Source organism: Gymnogyps californianus, chromosome 26 (assembly GCF_018139145.2).
Source record: "Gymnogyps californianus isolate 813 chromosome 26, ASM1813914v2, whole genome shotgun sequence".
Lineage (NCBI taxonomy): Eukaryota > Metazoa > Chordata > Aves > Accipitriformes > Cathartidae > Gymnogyps > Gymnogyps californianus.
This window is the reverse complement of record NC_059496.1, coordinates 292557-312277: the sequence shown is the minus strand read 5'-3', so window position 1 is coordinate 312277 and position 19721 is coordinate 292557. Positions and strand designations below refer to the sequence as shown.

Below are 19721 nucleotides of genomic sequence, written 5' to 3'. Positions count from 1 at the left end.
CACTTGCACATCAAAGCTTCCTGCTCCAGCCCTACCACCTACTCAGGCCCATCTGACCTCGCAAGCACATCAACAAGCCAACTGCCTCCTTCCACCCTATCCCCCACTAACAGCAACGGCGTGCTTTACGCCCAGCCACCAACAAAGCACCATGCACCTGCTTGCTCACTCCTCCCCTCCGGCGGCATGCGGATGACAAAATACAACCAAAGGCTCGCGAGTCCACACAAGGACATGGACGGATCACTCACCAATTATGCTCACAGGCAAAACACACTCCACTTGCGGAAAAAAGACATCCATTTCATTTCCTACCAATCAAATCACACTAGCAGAAGGAGAAAGAGAACCAGATCTTAAAAACACACCTTCCCCCCACCCCTCCCTTCTTCCCACCCTCACCTTTGCTCACCATACCTCCACCTCCTCCCCACAGCGGCCCAGGGCAACGGCGAATGGGGCTTGCGGCACCTCATCCCACATTGGCTCTGACGCTGCTTTCTCCTCAGAGGGAGCGCTCCTCACACTCTTCCGCTGCTCCACCCTGGGATCCCTCTCACGGGGATCAGCCCTCCATGACCTTCTCCAACACCACACCTTGCCGCGCACTCCAGGCCTCCACCACCTGCTCCAGCGTGGCCTTTCCCACGCACTCACGGCCGCCTTCAGGCCCACACACTGGCTCCACCCTCGCATCCTCCATGGGCTGCAGGCGACTCTCTGATCCACCATTAACCTCCATGGCCTGCAGGGACATGATATCCAGGGATGGCTACCTGCGCAACTCAGCTGTCTCCAGGGGAGGCCAAAACACTCTGGACGTTCCTCGGAGGAGTCCTGAGGAGCTACCGGGCATAGACCTGCCTCCAACACAAAGAAAACTCTTCAGCTAACGGAAGAGGAAAATTGTGCTGCTGCTAGCTGGGACTTTAGCTGCCTGTCAGGAAACTCAAAACACTCTGGCAGATGTCTGGGAAAAGTCCTGACGCAAAAACAGGAATGCACCTGCCCCCAACATACACAATGCTCTTTGTGTAGCTACCTTAGAAGATTCTGGGGCTGCTACCTGGGAAGTCGCTCGTCTCCAAAGGAAACCAAAAGACTCCTGGATATTCCTGGGAGGAGTTTCAGAGAGCTACCGGGCATGGACCTGCCTCCAACATGCACCAATCTCCTGGGGGATCTACCCTCGTGGAGTCTGGGGCTGCTGCCCAGGCCTTCAGCTCCCTCCACAGCAGGACAAAACACGTTGGGAAATGCCTGAGAAGAGTCCTGGGGAGCTACAGGGCATGGACCTGCTTCCCATTTCTATCAGCAATCAGTCATGATTGGAGCAAGGGCAAAGCCTGTATATTTCAAATGCATTTGAGTTACATGACTCTTCAACATACGCCATGACACCATTTCACTAGACTGAAGGCTGACAGCAGTGTACCAGGACACTCCTTTCTGGACACTTCACTCCTGGGTAGAAATACTAGAGGCTTCCTTTAAGGACAGAAACCCAAAGAGCTAAAAGAAGTTCTTTAAATTCAGCACAGCAAAGAAAAAGCAAGCAAGCAAACAAAAACGGCAGGGAAACCCCTGAGGCACTCATGAGGAACAAAGGGTCATCCTTTGGGAGTCCACTACCCCTCACAAAATGGACAAGTGGCTTAAAAAGAGATTCCTGCAAAGAAACGGCAGATCGAAGATAACCTTGATAACGCCAGCACAAGTGACCGCCGTGGACACGGCAGCGCTGACCCTTCTCCTACGAGCTCTTCGCCAGCCACATGAAGATGCAAAACCAAGCATGAACGAATCAGATCTGAGAAGAGCCTGGCCCCAAAAATTAAAAATGATCAGGAAGTCTGTTTGAAATACGGCTTCACATCCACTCTCGTGGATGAGGAACCTCGCCTTAAGCACATGTCGTGCCTTGAGATAGGAGCTAAGGACAGTATGAAGTTACCCCCACGAGCAGATGTTCAAAACCAAAGCACCCAGAACACGCAGACAATCCTGCACCATGTTTTCAGCGATGTTTCAAGTCACGTGATACTCAGTCCACGACTTTACAAAACATCATTAAACTTAACGATAGCAGCCTCCTTGCAGGTTGCTTACTCACAAGCAAAAACCAAAAAGCCACGTACCCTCGGGGAAACCCTTGTCCTTCCGGGTGGCTGCTGTCTTCCCACGGCTCTTCCTCAAAGCAGGACAAATGACTGTGAATTTGGCAGTCCACACAAATTACGAAGCACACTTAGTCCTCCGACAGTCATTACCTATGGGCCAGAAGTCCTCCCACACCCCAGAAGTGCCCATTACTGCTCCAGCAGTCATCCGCTATGGACCGCAAGTCCTCCAGACCTACCTACCTACCTACCTACCCACCTACCCACCTACCCACCCACCTACCGACTTACTGGAAATGAGTTGGACCACAGCAGAAGTGACAGTGGCCCAGCCGGTCACACACACCAGACCACAAATGGTAGTGACAAGACAGAAAACACAACATAAACCACCAGAACTGTAAAAAAAAGCCAACCTGAAGCCACAGCATACACAAATCAAAGGCCCCTATCCAAACCCTACACAGGCAAACAAGCTAAAAAAGGACTCTCCAAAAAAGCAATCCACCCAGAACACAAGAGAAGCCAAAAATAACATAACCCCAGGAACCCAGGCCCAACAAACCCAGATCCTCTCCAGAATAAGAGCACGCTTTAATCCTGACTCGCTTAAACTCTGGCATCCCAGAACCCTACCACTCTGTAACCCTTGCACACTGTCACCCTAGCATCCCAGAACCCTAGCACACTGTAGCCCTAAGATATCCAAAAAATGAACCCAAACTCCCTGGAGATCTCCGGCTGGGCCTTCAGGTGGCCCCGGCTCTCAGAAGTCACAACTTTGAAATGGGAATGGGACAGCATCCCTCTTCACATCACCTGTCACCCCCGGAAAAAGTGCCTGCCTTAAACACTCCCGGGGAGAAAGGCTGGGGCACTTGGAGACTTTCAACTGGCCCGCCATCACCACGGGGCTTCAGCTCATCATTTCTGTGTCAGAGCCACCAAGCACATCAGCCCGTCCTCCCTGAGACACCCCTTGGGGCAGCCGTACCCAGAGCCAGGCGGCTGCATATGGCCTTTGCTCGATGGGGAGGTGCTTCCTGGGAGCAGGATCTCTCCTGGGGGCATGGGGAAACTCTCGTCAGGCCTGGATGCCTGAGAAACAGCTCTGCGCTGCTCCATCTCTCACCAAAAACCAGGGGCAGAGGAAGGCTGCTTTGCTGGCCTCCAAGACAATCAGCTCACCTGGGATGCTCTGTGGCCAGCACGTGCCTTTGCTGTCAGGTGGGTCTCAGCTTCAGCAGCGCTCCGCAAACATCTGTCACCTCCCTGCAGGATGCTCTCCAGTGCACAGCATGTCTCCACTGGCTCTCCCTGGGGACAAAGCTCGAAAAGGAGCAATTTGCTTTTCTTTCCCCCACTCCCAGAGACTCGTGAGAGAGACCTGCCATGCCCAAATCAGCTGTGTGACAGAGACACCACGTACGAGCTGCAGACATCGGTCAGGATGGCTGCAGGGAACGGGCAAGACATTCTGCAGTGCTCCCGGCACTGGCAGAAAGCAGAGCTGGAGACAATGGGGGAAGCCCAGGGCAGCTGGCAGCCGGCGGTGGGGCCCAGCAGGGTGCAGTGCCTGCAGAAATGCCCGCCTCCTTGAGCCTCAGCCCAGGGCTGCAGCACGGGGCCGGCACCAGCTGGGGATTCGCTAGGAAAAACCAGGCAGGGCTGACCCTGAGCCCCCACACATGGCCCCGGCCCCGGGATATGGTCACCCGTCCCTTTGCCCATCGCTGCCACGGGATCCAGAAAGCAGCGCCACCAGCCCTCACGTGGTCCTGAGCCATCTCTTCACAGCTGCTGGACATGGAGCCGTCCTGGGACTCAACAGGCCTAAAAACAAGAGAAATTGCCCAGAATTAAACTGTTCTCAAGTTTTGGCAGGCAGCATGTTTTTCTGAGATGCCTGGAGATGCCGTTCCTGGGGAGTGCTCAAGAAACAGGGCAGCTGCCTGTACCTGCGGGCAGGCAGTGGATTGTGTGCAGTGGGAGTGAGCAGTGGTTTGTGCGGCTGTTGAATGGAGTCGAGCTTTAAATGTGTCCAACCTGCTACTCCTGGTTCCTTTTTCCTTGCAGGTTGCATTTGGAGCTCAGATGGGGCCGGGGGAGTGTTAAGCAAAACCAACAAGCAAAACCAACAAGCAAACAAACAAACAAACAGCTGGGAAGGTTTCTTCCCCCTAGCTGGGCTTTTTTTTCCTCAGTCCTGAACACTCTGCGTGCAATGATCATCACCAATATTAGGGCGCAGGATTGGGCACAGGGCAGGGCTTTTGCAGCAGCACATTCCTTGAGGCTCTTGGTAATGCACCTCCTGGGGAGTGCTCAAGAAATGGGGGCAGTCGCCCATAGTTGCTGGTTTTGGTCTTTCTCCCCCTCTCTCTCTGTTTGGCTTCCTGGGCCTATTTCTTAATTCCTCCCTCTCTGTCTTTAGCCCATCACCATTTTTGTCTTCTTCTTTCTCTGCCCACCTCCCTGTCTCTATTTTCTAATTCCCCCCTCTCTCTTCTATAGCCCAGGGCTATTTTTTTCTTTCTCACCTTTCTCTCTCCTGCTCCCTGTCCTTCTCTTTTTTCCTATCGCTGTGTCCTGCTTCCTGATCGTCTTTTTCTCCGTGTCCTGCAGCCTGTCCTGTAGCCCCTGCTCAGCTGGCTGCGCCTTCTCTCTTTCTCTCTGGGCCTCTCGCCTGCTCCCCGGCCCTTTTCACTCTTCCTCCAGCTCCAGCCTGGAGGCCATCGCTGTTCTCTCCTTCGCCGCATCCCTCTCCTCACCCGACTCCCTCTCTTTGTTTGTCAGTCTCTGGATTGTTTCCCGTCCTTCTCTTGCTCTCTGTCCTGCGCTCTGTCCCCTGCCTCTCCCTTTCTCTCTCTCAGCCTTTTCCCCTCTGTGCCTCTGTCCTGCTCCCTGTCCCTCTTCTCTGTCCCTCTGCTCTCCTGCTGCCATGGGGCCTGTGGAGGAGTGGGGTCCAGCCGGGGGGACGGTGTCCCCGCAGGGTCAGACAGGAGGAAGGAGCGCCCAGTGGCATGCCAGGTGCTGTAGTCCTGGGGTATGGGGCTGATGGGTGGCCATGTTGGTTCCCAGGGCAGGCTGGGAGCTGTAGTTTCCAGCACTCCGCTTCCTAGTGGCCATGTTGTTCTTAGGTAAAGTGGAAAGCGCAGTCTCTGCTCCAGCCACAGCAATTTTGCCCAGGTTGCCCTTTAGTCAGAGCATACTTCTCTTTATAAGAACTCTTTGATTACTGCAAACACTCCAGTCCAAGGCACTCAACAGGTGGCTATGGCAACCCCTGAGATAAGTGGTCTAAAATAAACCAGGTAAAATAATGAGGGGATAATAATACGGTTTGAGTTCAAATAAACCATTAAGTGTGACTAATGGGTTTACATTTAAAAAATATTTATACACTGCATTTCTGGGCTACGCATTAGTAATGGTTCGAGGCCCATTGTTCATCCCACTGCTGTAGGTGGTCTCCAAAGAATACTGTTAATAGATGCCTCCTGCATTTGTTAACCCAGCACTCAGCAGGAGAAAAAAGTCTTGTAGCTCCACAAAATAGAACTGTTAAAGGGAGAAGAGAGAGGGGGGAGGGCTCAGGGAGGCAAGATTACCCCTGCAGAGAGAGCTACAGCCCCTTCTCAGAGGCTGACCTCACTAATTTAATAGGAGTCTCTCCTCAATATTTTTTTTTTCCCCAAACCATCTCTATTGGTCCCAAATCAAAACTAGCAATTAGCAGCTGGGTGATAAGTGCTGTGCATGCTCAGGATGGGACAGTCATTACCCAAGCAAAGCTTATGATTTAAAGAAATAGTCTAATGTATTTCCTTAACTTGTGGTGAGGAGAAGTGGAGCTGGGATTGTCTGTTCCTGAGGAGCTGGCCTCCTGCGATTACTCCTCCAGCACGACTGCTAGCCCGCTAGCGACGGGGAATTGCAAGAAAGCAGAACTGAAATTTGCTGGAGCTACTCATGCTGTTTCTGGTGGGCAGTAAACCTTTAGACATCCTGATTTTCAGAATAGAGCCACAACAAAAATGGGAGACCGTGTTCCCTCTTACCCTCCTTTTCTCCATATAGGCTTCCTGTCTTCATCCTGCCCTTGAACAGAGCCTGTCCCTTCTCAGCTTTCCTTTGCCTTTTGACTGCGGGTCACACAGAAGCAAATAGACCTGTCCTAACATCAGGGAGGAACTCATCCTTCAGACCTGGCAACTACCCCAAGGATTTTGGATCATAAATCCTGCAGCAATCCTTGCAGCTTATTTCGTTGGTTCACCCTGAAGCATCTAATACATAAAAGATTATGAGGTTAGTTTTTTCCAAAGTACTGGCATTATGAAGCAGACATAGTAAACATAGAGTGGGGTAGGTCCCTTTTTTGGGCATCCTCCCTCATTTCTAGGTAGTTACAGAAAACCCAGAAGATCATAAGCAAAGGGGCTTTGTGGAGTTGTTAGCTTTTCTTGTCAACAACAACAACTATATTTGAGTGTATTTACACTGCTTAGAAAGATGGGTAGCTGTGCCTTGCACCAGCAGTAAAGCATTTACCCTACAGCCCCTGACCATGTCCCCTTTTCAATTCAAAAGTATTGTCTTTCTGACTAAGCTGCTCTGGTCTGAAAGAGAAGGAATGACTAGGAAGCAGTGACTGTGAATGTGCTGTTGTATTACCCGGCTAGACATTAGGTCTAGCCTACAACACCTTTCAGAGCGTGGACAAAAGTTGGCTATTAAGTCGAAAGTTGCCTAGACACTGGCTGTTCCTCAGGAAAAAGTAGTTAAATAAAGGAAATCTACAGTAAAAACACTAAAAGAAGAAAGTGGCTTTTGGTTGATAGAAAGATGAAAAAGAAACTCTGCGTGAGTGGAAGTGGATATGTATGGAAAGCAAAACAATATTCCAGATGACAAGAAGAATTGAAGCCAGTGAAATGGTCAAGGCAATAGGGGCTTCAAGAGGAACGGAGGGGAAAGAACTTCATGAGAGTTTGTCGCAGGAAGACTAGACAGCAATATGTTTCAAAAGTCAATCTTCTTTAATGATATCAACATAGAACGGTCCAAGTGAACAGGAATGTTATGTTATATTGAGATACAACAGCCAGATTGGACAGGAATATCAGGTCGTAAACACTGCGATAAACACAACTTAGTTACAGGTTCAGGGTGTCAGCTGGGAACTATCACTACACAAACTATAACCAAATGTAAGCTTAAAATGATGACTCAAAATGCGCACTCACTCACCGGTAAGGCGAGGCACTCAACCCCGGGGAGTTTCCTTAGATGGCATCCCGATGTAAGGGGAGAGTCTCTGACTGCAGACCCGCTGCTCCGAGGAAGACGGGCTCAAAGGGCTCTTCCGGCGGGCTCCATTTATACCCTAAGTCGGATCGGGGCTCGTGGTCATATATGGTCAGCGGTCTGGAAACTTGTCACTGTCTACGTGACTCCAGTTATCACATGGCTGGCCAGCTCGACCCCCAAACCGCGGCTTCTAGTTTTAACTCTTTCCTTTCAGCAGTTGAGAAGTTCTGCTCTTTATCGGGGTGGGTGCACCTGCCACACTCCACCCCGTGACCACAGTCACGATCTGACTGGTTTCTCTGGAGTGGTGGTACAGTCACCTCTTGCCTCCAAAGTTAAAAGGGAGCGCAGTTTCGGTGAGAATTGATGCTCATCATGAATCATCATTTCTTTGGCTATTTTACAATTCTAACGGAACATCTGCTATTTGGGTTAGTTCTAAAGGAGCATATGTAACAACGGATATGAACCACGTTATCATATGTTTAACACAACTTAATACAATACAAATGGCAATTATTATGATTATAACCACTATCAAGGATTGTAAAAGACTGGTTAACCATCCCGACAGGGAAAACCCGAACGCACTGGAAATCTTTCCCAACCAGTTGATGTTTAATGCGGCAGCAATTGCCTCTGAGTCCTTTGCTACTTTCTTCATTTTGTCGATTTGGGTTCGGAGGGGTATGGATACATTTGGGATATAAACGCAGCAGTCATCTACTCATCAGTTTAGCACTCCATACTAAAGGTGTTCCTTTAGCAGCATCAGGTCTAATCCCGCTCAGTGCTGGGCGGTCATTTTGCTGGTGTGTTGTAATTGTTCGTTCAAGAGTTCTAAGCTGTCAGATGTAGAATTGGCTCAAATAGATACTTGCATCAATAGGTCATAAATGGCTTGTGGGTTTTTGAGGGAGGCAGTCCCCATTCCGAACATGGCCTCCAGCCACTATCCCAGTGCGTTTTTGCTCTTTGCCACGTTCCCTTCTTTAGCGGTTGTATCTCCCGGGGGCTGCGATCCCACCACTTAGGGGCTATAGGCCCTTCTCGGTAAATGGGACAAAGGGAAGGCAGGGCTACTGTGCAGGCCATCCCGGGAACAGTTGGGTGTAGCCGGGAATACAGACAGCCACTGGAGTATGCCGACTCTAGATCGGGAGGGGCGGGCACATCAGATGTTTGGCATATGCCTTGTGTGGGGGCATGAAGAGGACAGTCCCCATAAGCGTTACATTTTAGGGCAGTGGGCCACACATAGCTGGTATTACTACACAGACAGCCCTGTACCAAAGCTTCCTGAATGGGGCGGGGCATGTATCATCACAATAATGGCCTTTTATCTATGTTTTTACATTGCATTTCTGTTTGGCAGTCCCAAAGTGCTGGTTTTTTTTTTTTTACTGGTGGTGCCCCATTCCTTTGCGCAATCCAGTCAGGTCCCCATGTGCAATTGAGGGGATGTTTTTCCCAGGCTCCCTTGAACCCTAGTTCTTGACAAGCGTTGGGGCAATCGCTACCATTACTCTCGGGGTGTTTAATACACCAGGTGGTGTTTAACAGTTCAGTATATTGCAGGGAATGATCATCTGTTTTCCATTGGTCATGATGTTCAGTAATTCCCCAGGGAACATTAAAGCATGGCATTGTACAGTTAAAACTCCACCCCGTGGCGTTATTAGGGGGTAGGAAGAGGTAATTACACTTTGCCTTCCATATTGAATTGGCATTTATTGCACCAGGTGACCAGCTATAGATGGTATGAGTGTGACCTCCATCCTTTCCATCCGTTCCCAGGCCCGGCTGGAATTATTGCACTGTTGCCATGGGAGTTCAAGGGTTAGTGATACATTAGTGTTTTGCACAAAGATTGGTAGGGGCTCCTCTACTGACTTAGGGCTGGGCAGACAGGCTGTTATTGAAGTTAAGTTCACCCTACGTGCAAATCCCACTATCAGTTGAGCCACCACCTTGCTGTCCAGGTTCTTGTTGTCCATGCCCGCTGTTTTTACTGCCATCAGTGGGAGTGTCCAAATAGTTTGCTTTTCCATAATCCTGCAAGAGGACACAAATTGCACCTCGGGCCTTGGGACCGGGTCTCAGAAATTAGGAATTATCCATCGAGTACTTATGCGATGGCCTTTCCCTTCCTATCTAAGGCCTCCCAGGCATGTAAGCCTCTGGGTTTCGCCAGGATCGTGGGTACAGTGCCAACAGAGGGCAGTTTTACCATGACGGGTTGGCCTGTATGTTCTCAATGGGAACTGGCCCTTTTGATTGTCCGGTTTGGGAGCGTCGCCCGTTAATGGTCCCGTAGGACAAAAATGAGGTAGGTACCATCGTTTGCCTGCCAGCATATCGAATCCCAATATGTTTCCCTTATAAGGGCTCAGAGCCACCTCCACAAGTTTCGGTCTCTATCGAGGCGGGTGTACCTGCCACACAGGTTAACTAAACACTCTTCCACCCCTCCATCCAAAACAGAGGGCAAGTCTCTGAGACCGAGATAGAGATAGGGCAGGTACGTGCAGAGGCAAGAGAGGAAAAAAGCTTACTTAAGAACATAACTTTTGGTTCTTAAAACAGTTAGCAGCATACAGTGAAGAGAAAGTGCAATCAGAGAGCAGAACACCTTAGCCAAGCAGCACCTCCTGACCCTGCCCACCTTCCCCTTTAAGCAGGCTGTATGCTGCAGCCAGAGAAACAGTTGCAAAACTGCGGCTTCTGGCAACTTATTCCTGAAATGCACTAGTTTTCTTTTGGAGAACTGGAATACTGGGATGGATTCCCCAGTGCTCAAAACTCAGTAGTGTCCATTTCAACCATGGGCTTAAAAGTATACATCATAGGCTGTAATTTGAAGAACTCAGTCCATAAAAACCATGATTAAACAACAAACAATAGACAAGCCAAAAAGGGGGGCAAAAAAGGAAGAAACCATACACACAGGGAGTCCAATGGCTAACCAATTTCTATCAAAATGTCCATCGCAAGTGAGTGGTGTATCGTGAGAGATCCACTGTTTACATTTCCAATACTATAAACAGTATCCTGATTTTCATAACATGACATGCAGCATCCAAACCACGGAAATGTAGAAAAGGCACAGGCAAGGAGAAACACATCTTCATAGCATTACATTCAATAGCTGTTTAACGGTGAGCCTTCTTTTAGAGCTGTCCAACAATGCTGACTAATCCAGGTGACCTGTTTAATCAGACTTAATTGTCAAAAGGATTAACAATATCTAAGCAAAACAAGGCATGTATACATTAAAGAAAACAGCATGGAACTGTACTGCTTGTGAACTGTTTACAAAAACATACAAGATGTTGGATGGCACAAAGTATATAGTGCTAATAGAAACTGTTTAAGCTAAGTGCTTAACATAAACTGTCCATATCTACCTGTAACAAAGAATATTTTAGGGGATTAAAAAACCCATTCCTTATGAAAAATAATGCTCTGAGCAAGAGGAGAATGGCTGACTGGCTCCCAAAACTGGTGACTGATTACGATTCAAAGCAGAGTAAGCTGCTGCTCTTGCACCCTTCACTACATGGGGAGCATCCTGCCTGTTTAGCTGGTATTGAGGCAACTGGTCACAGCAAACTATCCAGGGGTGACTAAGGACTTGGGCTGCAGTCAGTCTTTGATGTGGGTTAACATGAAGCATTTTTGAAAGAAGGTCCTTAGCTGTATCTGAAACGGTATTCCAATAACCACCGCTGAGAGACAACTTCCCGCTACCTATTCGGGCCAAAATCTCCTCTGGGGTATCATCAGGACCAGTTACAAAAGGAGGGTAGCCAGCAAGCATGGTATAAAGTAGAACACCAAGGCTCCATATGTCCCATGCAGCATCGTAACCTTGCCTCTGTAAAACCTCTGGTGCAGCAAAACTTGCTGTGTAACATGGACTCCTCAGAAGACCGTTTTCTACTCGTAGTTGTTTTGCAAGGCCAAATTCACAAAGTCGAATGGATTCTGGATTACCAGATTCATCAACATAAAGAATATTGCTAGGCTTCAGCTCTCCATGAACAACCCCTTGCGCATGGAGGTACTCAACCGTTCTTGTTATTGTGAACAGAACGGCACTAGCTTCTCGTTCCGAGAAAAAAATTGTCTATGAATTTTATCCAGCAGTTGCCCTCCTTTCGTAAGTTCTGTTACTATGTATGCGTATTTTCCATCATCATGCACATCTTTTAGGGTAATAATATTTGGATGGTGGCCATAGCGCAGTAGGATTTCAATCTCCTTCTTGGATCTCTTCTACTCTTGTCTATAATCTTTACAGCATATTCCGTGTTTAAAGCTTTATGAATACATCTCTTATAGACAGAGTAAGACCCAACTCTGATATCTTCCTTCACTTCGTATCTATCAGTAAACTGAATGCTGTTCCTGTGCAACTGCTGGACAACGGAATGCACTCCAACTGTCTGCACTGCCTGGCTTTCGTCATTTGATGCAATAGCTACAGAACTAAATCCCCGAACAAGTTGATGCGCATTAGCACTGGGTGGGAGACCAGGCAAATCTTCTGGAGTTTTTGCTGTAAACTCAGGGTCAAAATAAAACATATCTTCAGGTCTGCCAGTTGCAGGTTTAAAAGGGGGATCAATTTCTCTCCTGTACAATCTATTCCAATCTATTTTGGAAAAGAATGCATGCCTCTTAATTTCTTCAACTCCATCTAGGCCTGCTCCTAATCTGTTTGCTGGGTTTCTTTTGAAGAGCATTCGCAGAAGACTCTCTGCTTCCGGGCTCAAGAACTGGGGCATTCCAAGTTTGGCCTCGAGAATCAGTGTCATGGTTTCTTTTCTGTCTTTCCCTTGGAAAGGCAGAGTACCAGTGAGCATTTCAAACATTACAACACCAAAAGACCACCAGTCTGCGCTCCGTGTAAGGCCTCCGCTCTTAATGACTTCTGGTGCCATATATTCCACTGTTGCACAGAAAGAGAAGGCTTTTTTTTCAGATCAATTGACACCTCACTTAAGCCAAAATCTGCTAATTGGATATGTCCTTCCTCATCAAGAAGGATGTTTTCTGGTTTTAGGTCCCGGTATATTATTCCACCACTATGTACATGGTCTAAAGCAAGTGCTAATTCTGCCAGGTAAAATTTAACATCGTCTTCTGTGAACATCACCCTACGTTCTCCACATGCTCCAATTGCCTCTATTAAATTTCTTAGGGCTGTTTGGCAATGGGCTCTGTCTCTGGCCATATTATAGTTCCCGTTCGGATTTAGTGTCGGCCACGGATTTCTCCTCCTCCCACCTGTCGTGCTAATTCCGCATCCTTAGTTAATACCTTCTCTCTTTCATCTGGGCAGAATGATTCTCGGAATAGGATTTGGGTGTTCCCCCGGTTAGGATTGTGTCCCGTGCTGAGATTTGACAATAACTGCGCCCGTGTTTCTGCATCCTCCCTTAATCTTGGCATTGTACACCCCCATAAGGCTAAATCATTTGGGTTCCACGATGGATTAGTATAAACCGTCGATGTGGGGCATGCATAGTCACCCCCTGGCCGTAAAGCAGCCAGATTAGTCAAAACATTTGAAACCATGGGGCAAAGTCCCACCCTTGCTACAGGAAGGTCTGGGGGAGGTCGGTACAGGGACTGTAAGGTGGGGCAGGAGTCGGGGAGGGCCTTGTCTGGTCGTCGTTCGGGGCTGTAGCCTTACCTACGGCCAAAGTTACCTTACAGGTTAGTTTTTCCCTCAGCCCCTTTTGCCTCCCTGGATGTTGTCTCTCCCGCACCCATTCATCCCACACATACCAATAATCCATGTGTCCCGGGAACCGGTACTGAAGTTGGTCTCGCACAAAGGTCAGTCGATGTTGGTCAAAACTCCCTTGTGGTGGCCACTGATCTTCAATATCTCCATGGCGGGTGATGAATGGCCACCATTGTTGACATAGAACTACTGCGTCCTCCTTTAGTAGTGAATTTGCACCACAGATTTTTTCCCAGTTTTGTAATATCTCTGCTAAGGGCGTCTCCCTCTCTACTCCAGTTACGTTACTCATGATTTAATCCGGGTGGGACTCAACCCCCCCCTTTAAAATCTCTCAACAGCTCTCTAATCTGGGCAGGACTCGAACCCCCCTTTTAATCAGACGTCTTCTGTTGATCAGACTGCGTACAAACTCGTGTGTGATTTATGCTGATCAGGCTACGCACCTCGGGCGGGACTTGAACCCCCCCGAATTCTGTCCTTTTCCCTATATTGAATTTAGATTTAGGGGATTTAACACTCACCACTCGAGCGATTCGGTGCGTCCCGTGTCCAAAATCCTCGGGTGAACTCACCCTGTGCTGCCAGTCAGAGGTTTGGATCCAAGAGGTTCCGAGAGTGACCTAGGGTCCCATCTGGGGTGCCAAACTGTTAAGGGGGAAGCGCTGCCCGAGCATTCACACACCAATCAAGGAGTCGCACACACACCACCCGAGACTTTAACTGCTAGGACCGGCGTCCCTTCGCAGCGGGCGACTCCAGTGAGCCGACGGGTGCCCCTTTCGACTCCTCACATACACACACACTCACCCTCGGGCGCTTCTTCTTCCCTCAGGCTCCAGCCAAGGTTCCCCAAAGCAGACTCTCTAATCAAGGCCTTCAAAATAAAAGCCTAATTTACTCTATCTATGGTGCCCAAATTCAGACAGCTCAAGCTGGCTGTCTCTGGAGAGGGAATCAGAACACCACAATCCCTGGGCAATTATGCCCTTACAATCTAAATTCCCACCCCTCACACCATAGTCTGGCCCAATGGTAAGATCGAGTCTGGGGTCATCTTCTCTCTCATTGGGTGCTTTTTCTCGTCTCTCGGCTGGTTCTTCCTGCTGTGTTTTAGGCTACTTGTTACTATGTCTCCTTTTCCTGGGGCAAACTGGCTCTGGGGCTTTCCAAATCTCTTACTCCTGCCATCAGATTATAGGTGAACGTTAAGCAACAGCATTCAGCAAGTTATGAGTCCTGCTTTATCATGAAGGACTACTTTTAAGCAGCTAAACAAAGTCCTTAAAGCCCTACAAAACATATTAACAGCCTCTCTAATTTCTATACGTTCCTGTGCTATTACAGCCTAACAGCCTTATGCCATTATTGCCACATGCTGTTTAGGTCTCGTTCGGGTGTGGTCTGCATGGTCCCCTAGCTCTGCTTTGCCACCTTCCACAACACTCGATCACTGATTGCTGATAGAAATGGGAAGCTCTGGCAAGACTGAGAGAATGAGGGGAGCGTTATGTTGCTAAGCAAGCGCCGAGCCCCAGTGCTGGTGGGGCTGTGAAAGGGCTGCCAAGGGAAGGTGAGGGCCAGCAAGAGTTTTCAGTCCTGGCACCTTCCCTGTGGGAGCACGGCAGGAGCCCCACAAGGAACCGCACAAAGCTGGCAGGGAATGGCACGGGGCCGTGGCTGGAGCAGAGACTGTGCCTTCCACTTTACCTGAGAACAACATGGCCACTAGGAAGCTGAGTGCTGGAAACTACAGCTCCCAGCATGCCCTGGGAACCAACATGGCCACCCATGAGCCCAGTACCCCAGGACTACAGCCCCTGGCATGCCACTGGGCGCTCCTTCCTCCTGTCTGACCCTGCGGGGACACCGTCCCCCGGCTGGACCCCACTCCTCCACAGGCCCCATGGCCGCCTCCCGGGGCAGCCCCAGTCCCAGTCCCAGAGCCTTGGTGGAACAGGGAGGAGGAGGAGGAGAGAGGGACAGAGGGGCAGAGAGGAGTGGGGTGGGGCGGAGAGTGGCAGGAGAGGGATGGGAGCAGGACAGAGGGACGGCAGGAAGAAAGCAGGAGCTGGTCAGGGAGTGGAGAAAGGAAACCCCTGGTGAGGAGCGGGCCAGGGCCAGGGAGAAGGGGATGGAGGGGAAGGGGGCAGGGGGCAGCCAGGAATATGGTGATGAGCAGCAGGACAGAGGGAGAGAGAGGGCAGAGGAGGGCAGGAGGAAGGACAGACAGAGGGAGCGACACGGGCAGGGTGAGGGAGTGGGACGGAGGGACAGATAGACGGCAAAGGCAGCAGGAGAGCGGAGTGACAGAGAAATGGGACAGGGAGCAGGACAGAGGCACAGAGTGGGAAAGGCTGAGAGAGAGAAAGGGAGAGGCAGGGGAGAGAGAGCAGGACAGAGAGCAAGAGAAGGGCGGGAAACAATCCGGAGACTGACAAACAAAGAGAAGGATGCGGGTCAGGAGAGGGAGGTGGCGAAGGACAGAACAGTGATGGCCTCCAGGCTGGAGCTGGAGGAAGAGTGAAAAGGGCTGGGGAGCAGGCGAGAGGCCCAGAGAGAAAGAGAGAAGGCGCAGCCAGCCGACGGGTGTCCCTGTCACACAGCTGATTTGGGGGTGGCAGGTCTCTTGCGCAGCTCTTTGGGAGTGGGGGAAAGAAAAGCAAATTGCTCCTTTTCGAGCTTTGTCCCCAGGGAGAGCCAGTGGAGACATGCTGTGCACTGGAGAGCATCCTGCAGGGAGGTGACAGATGTTTGCGGAGCGCTGCTGAAGCTCAGACCCACCTGACAGCAAAGGCACGCGCTGGCCACAGAGCATCCCAGGTGAGCTGATTGTCTTGGGGGCCAGCAAAGCAGCCTTCCTCTGCCCCTGGTTTTTGGTGAGAGATGGAGCAGTGCAGAGCTGTTTCTCAGGCATCCAGGCCTGACGAGAGTTTCCCCATGCCCCCAGGAGAGATCCTGCTCCAGGAAGCACCTCCCCATCGAGCAAAGGCCATATGCAGCCGCCTGGCTCTGGGTACGGCTGCCCCAAGGGGTGTCTCAGGGAGGACGGGCTGATGTGCTTGGTGGCTCTGACACAGAAATGATGAGCTGAAGCCCCGTGGTGATGGCGGGCCAGTTGAAAGTCTCCAAGTGCCCCAGCCTTTCTCCCCGGGAGTGTTTAAGGCAGGCACTTTTTCCGGGGGTGACAGGTGATGTGAAGAGGGATGCTGTCCCATTCCCATTTCAAAGTTGTGACTTCTGAGAGCTGGGGCCACCTGAAGGCCCAGCCGGAGATCTCCAGGGAGTTTGGGTTCATTTTTTGGATATCTTAGGGCTACAATGTGCTAGGGTTCTGGGATGCTAGGGTGACAGTGTGCAAGGGCTACAGAGTGGTAGGGTTCTGGGATGCCTGAGTTTAAGCGAGTCAGGATTAAAGCGTGCTATTATTCTGGAGAGGATCTGGGTTTGTTGGGCCTGGGTTCCTGGGGTTATGTTAGTTTTTGGCTTCTCTTGTGTTCTGGGTGGATTGCTTTTTTGGAGAGTCCTTTTTTAGCTTGTTTGCCTGTGTAGGGTTTGGACAGGGGCCTTTGATTTGTGTGTGCTGTGGCTTCGGGTTGGCTTTTTTTTACAGTTCTGGTGGTTTATGTTGTGTTTTCTGTCTTGTAACTACCATTTGTGGTCTGGTGTGCGTGACCGGCTGGGCCAGTGTCACTTCTGCTGTGGTCCAACTCATTTCCAGGAAGTCGGTAGGTGGGTGGGTAGGTGGGTAGGTAGGTAGGTAGGTAGGTCTGGAGGACTTGCGGTCCATAGCGGATGACTGCTGGAGGAGTAATGGGCACTTCTGGGGTGTGGGAGGACTTCTGGCCCATAGGTAATGACTGTCGGAGGAGTAAGTGTGCTTCGTAATTTGTGTGGACTGCCAAATTCACGGTCATTTGTCCTGCTTTGAGGAAGAGCCGTGGGAAGACAGCAGCCACCCGGAAGAACAAGGGTTTCCCCGAGGGTACGTGGCTTTTTGGTTTTTGCTTTTGAGTAAGCAACCTGCAAGGAGGCTGCTGTCATTAAGTTTAATGATGTTTTGTAAAGTCGTGGACTGAGTATCACGTGACTTGAAACATCGCTGAAAACATGGTGCAGGTTTGTCTGCGTGTTCTGGGTGCTTTGGTTTTGAACATCTGCTCGTGGGGGTAACTTCATACTGTCCTTAGCTCCTATCTCAAGGCATGACATGTGCTTAAGGCGAGGTTCCTCATCCACGATAGTGGATGTGAAGCCGTATTTCAAACAGACTTCCTGATCATTTTTAATTTTTTGGGGCCAGGCTCTTCTCAGATCTGATTCGTTCATGCTTGGTTTTGCATCTTCACGTGGCTGGCGAAGAGCTCGTAGGAGGAGCAGGAGAAGGGTCAGCGCTGCCGTTTCCACGGCGGTCACTTGTGCTGGCGTTATCAAGGTTATCTTCGATGTGCTGTTTCTTTGCAGGAATCTCTTTTTAAGCCACTTGTCCGTTTTGTGAGGGGTAGTGGACTCCCAAAGGGAGACCCTTTGTTCCTCATTAGTGCCTCAGGGGTTTCCCTGCCGTTTTTGTTTGCTTGCTTGCTTTTTCTTTGCTGTGCTGAATTTAAAGAACTTCTTTTAGCTCTTTGGGTTTCTGTCCTTAAAGGAAGCGTCTAGGATTTCTGCCCAGGAGTGAGGTGTGCAGAAAGGAGTGTCCTGGTACACTGCTGTCAGCCTTCAGTCTAGTGAAATGGTGTCATGGCGTATGTTGAAGAGTCATGTAACTCAAATGCATTTGAAATATACAGGCTTTGCCCTTGCTCCAATCATGACTGATTGCTGATAGAAATGGGAAGCAGGTCCATGCCCTGTAGCTCCCCAGGACTCTTCTCAGGTATCTGCCAACGTGTTTTGTCCTGCTGTGGAGGGAGCTGAAGGCCTGGGCAGCAGCCCCAGACTCCACCAGGGTAGATATTCAAAGAGTTTGGTGCATGTTGGAGGCAGGTTCCATGCCCGGTAGCTCTCTGGAATCGCTCCCAGGAATATCCAGGAGTCTTTTGGTTTCCTTTGGAGACAAGCGAATTCCCAGGTAGCAGCCCAGAATCTTCTAAGGTAGCTGCGCAAAGAGCATTGTGTATGTTGGGGGCAGGTGCATTCCTGTTTTTGCATCAGGACTTTTCCCAGACATCTGCTGGAGTGTTTTGAGTTTCTCGACAGGCAGCTGAAGTCCCAGGTAGCAGCAGCACAATTTTCCTCTTCCGTTAGCTGAAGAGTTTTCTTTGTGTTGGAGGCAGGTCTATGCCCGGTAGCTCCTCAGGACTCCTCCGAGGAACGTCCAGAGTGTTTTGGCCTCCCTGGAGACAGCTGAGTTGCACAGGTAGCCATCCCTGGATATCATGTCCCTGCAGGCCATGGAGGCTAATGGTGGATGAGAGATTCCCCTGCAGGCTGTGTAGGACACGAGGGTGGAGCCGGTGTGTGGGCCCAAAGGCGGCCGTGAGTGCGTGGGAAAGGCCACGCTGGAGCAGGTGGTGGAGGCCTGCAGGGAGTGCGCGGCAAGGAGTGGTGATGGAGAAGGTCATGGAGGGCTGATCCCCGTGAGAGGCATCCCAGGGTGGAGCAGCGGAAGAGTGTGAGGAGCCCTCCCCCTGAGGAGAAAGCAGCGTCAGAGCCAATGTGGGATGAAGTGCGTGCAAGCCCCATTAGCCGTGCCCTGGTGCCGCTGTGGGAGGAGGTGGAGGTATGGTGAGCAAAGGTGAGGGCGGGAAGAAGGGAGGGGTGGGGGAAGGTGTGTTTTTAAGATCTGGTTCTTCTTCTCCTTCTGCTAGTGTGATTTGCTTGGTAGGAAATTAAATGGATGTGTTTTTTCCGCAAGTGGAGTCTGTTTTGCCTGTGAGCATAATTGTGAGTGATCCGTCCGTGTCCTTGTGTGGACTCGCGAGCTTTGGTTGTATTTTGTCGTCCGCATGCGCCGGAGGGGAGGAGTGAGCAAGCAGGTGCATGGTGCTTTGTTGGTGGCTGGGCCTAAAGCACGCCGTTGCTGTTAGTGGGGGATAGGGTGGAAGGAGGCAGTTGGCTTGTTGATGTGCTTGCGAGGTGAGATGGGCCTGCGTAGGTGGTAGGGCTGGAGCAGGAAGCTTTGATGTGCAGGTGCTTTGGGTGTCGCAAGTGGTTGGGTAGTTGCTGTGTGAGGAGCAAGGTGGTGGCTTGTGGAGGTAGGTGCGATGTCAGAGGTGGCTGAGGAGGTGCTAAGGCAGTGGCAGGCCCCGGCTTGTCGAGGTCCTTGTGATGTGCGTGGTGCCTAAGTAGGTGAATGGAAGGACTGAAGAGGTGGCTTTAGAGGTGCTTGTGATGTGAATGCTTGCTGGGTAGCTGTTAGGCAGGAGCGGTGCAGGTGGGTTGTGCAGCTTGTTGTGATGTCCTAGGTGGGTGAGCAGGTGCTAGGGCAGAAGCAGGCCCGTGGCTGGTCGAGGTGGTTGTGCTGTGAGTGCTGGCTAAGTAGCTGAATGGGCAGGACTGGAGAGGTGGCCAGTGCAGGTGCTGGGGACGGCCTG

At 50.6% G+C, this 19721-nt stretch overlaps 1 pseudogene; it reads right to left on the bottom strand.

Annotated features, from left to right (window-relative positions):
- Positions 1-565: 565 nt before the first annotated feature.
- On the bottom strand, positions 566-12631 carry LOC127025940 (ribosomal protein S6 kinase alpha-3-like; annotated as a pseudogene).
- Between the last annotated feature and the right edge of the window lie 7090 nt (positions 12632-19721).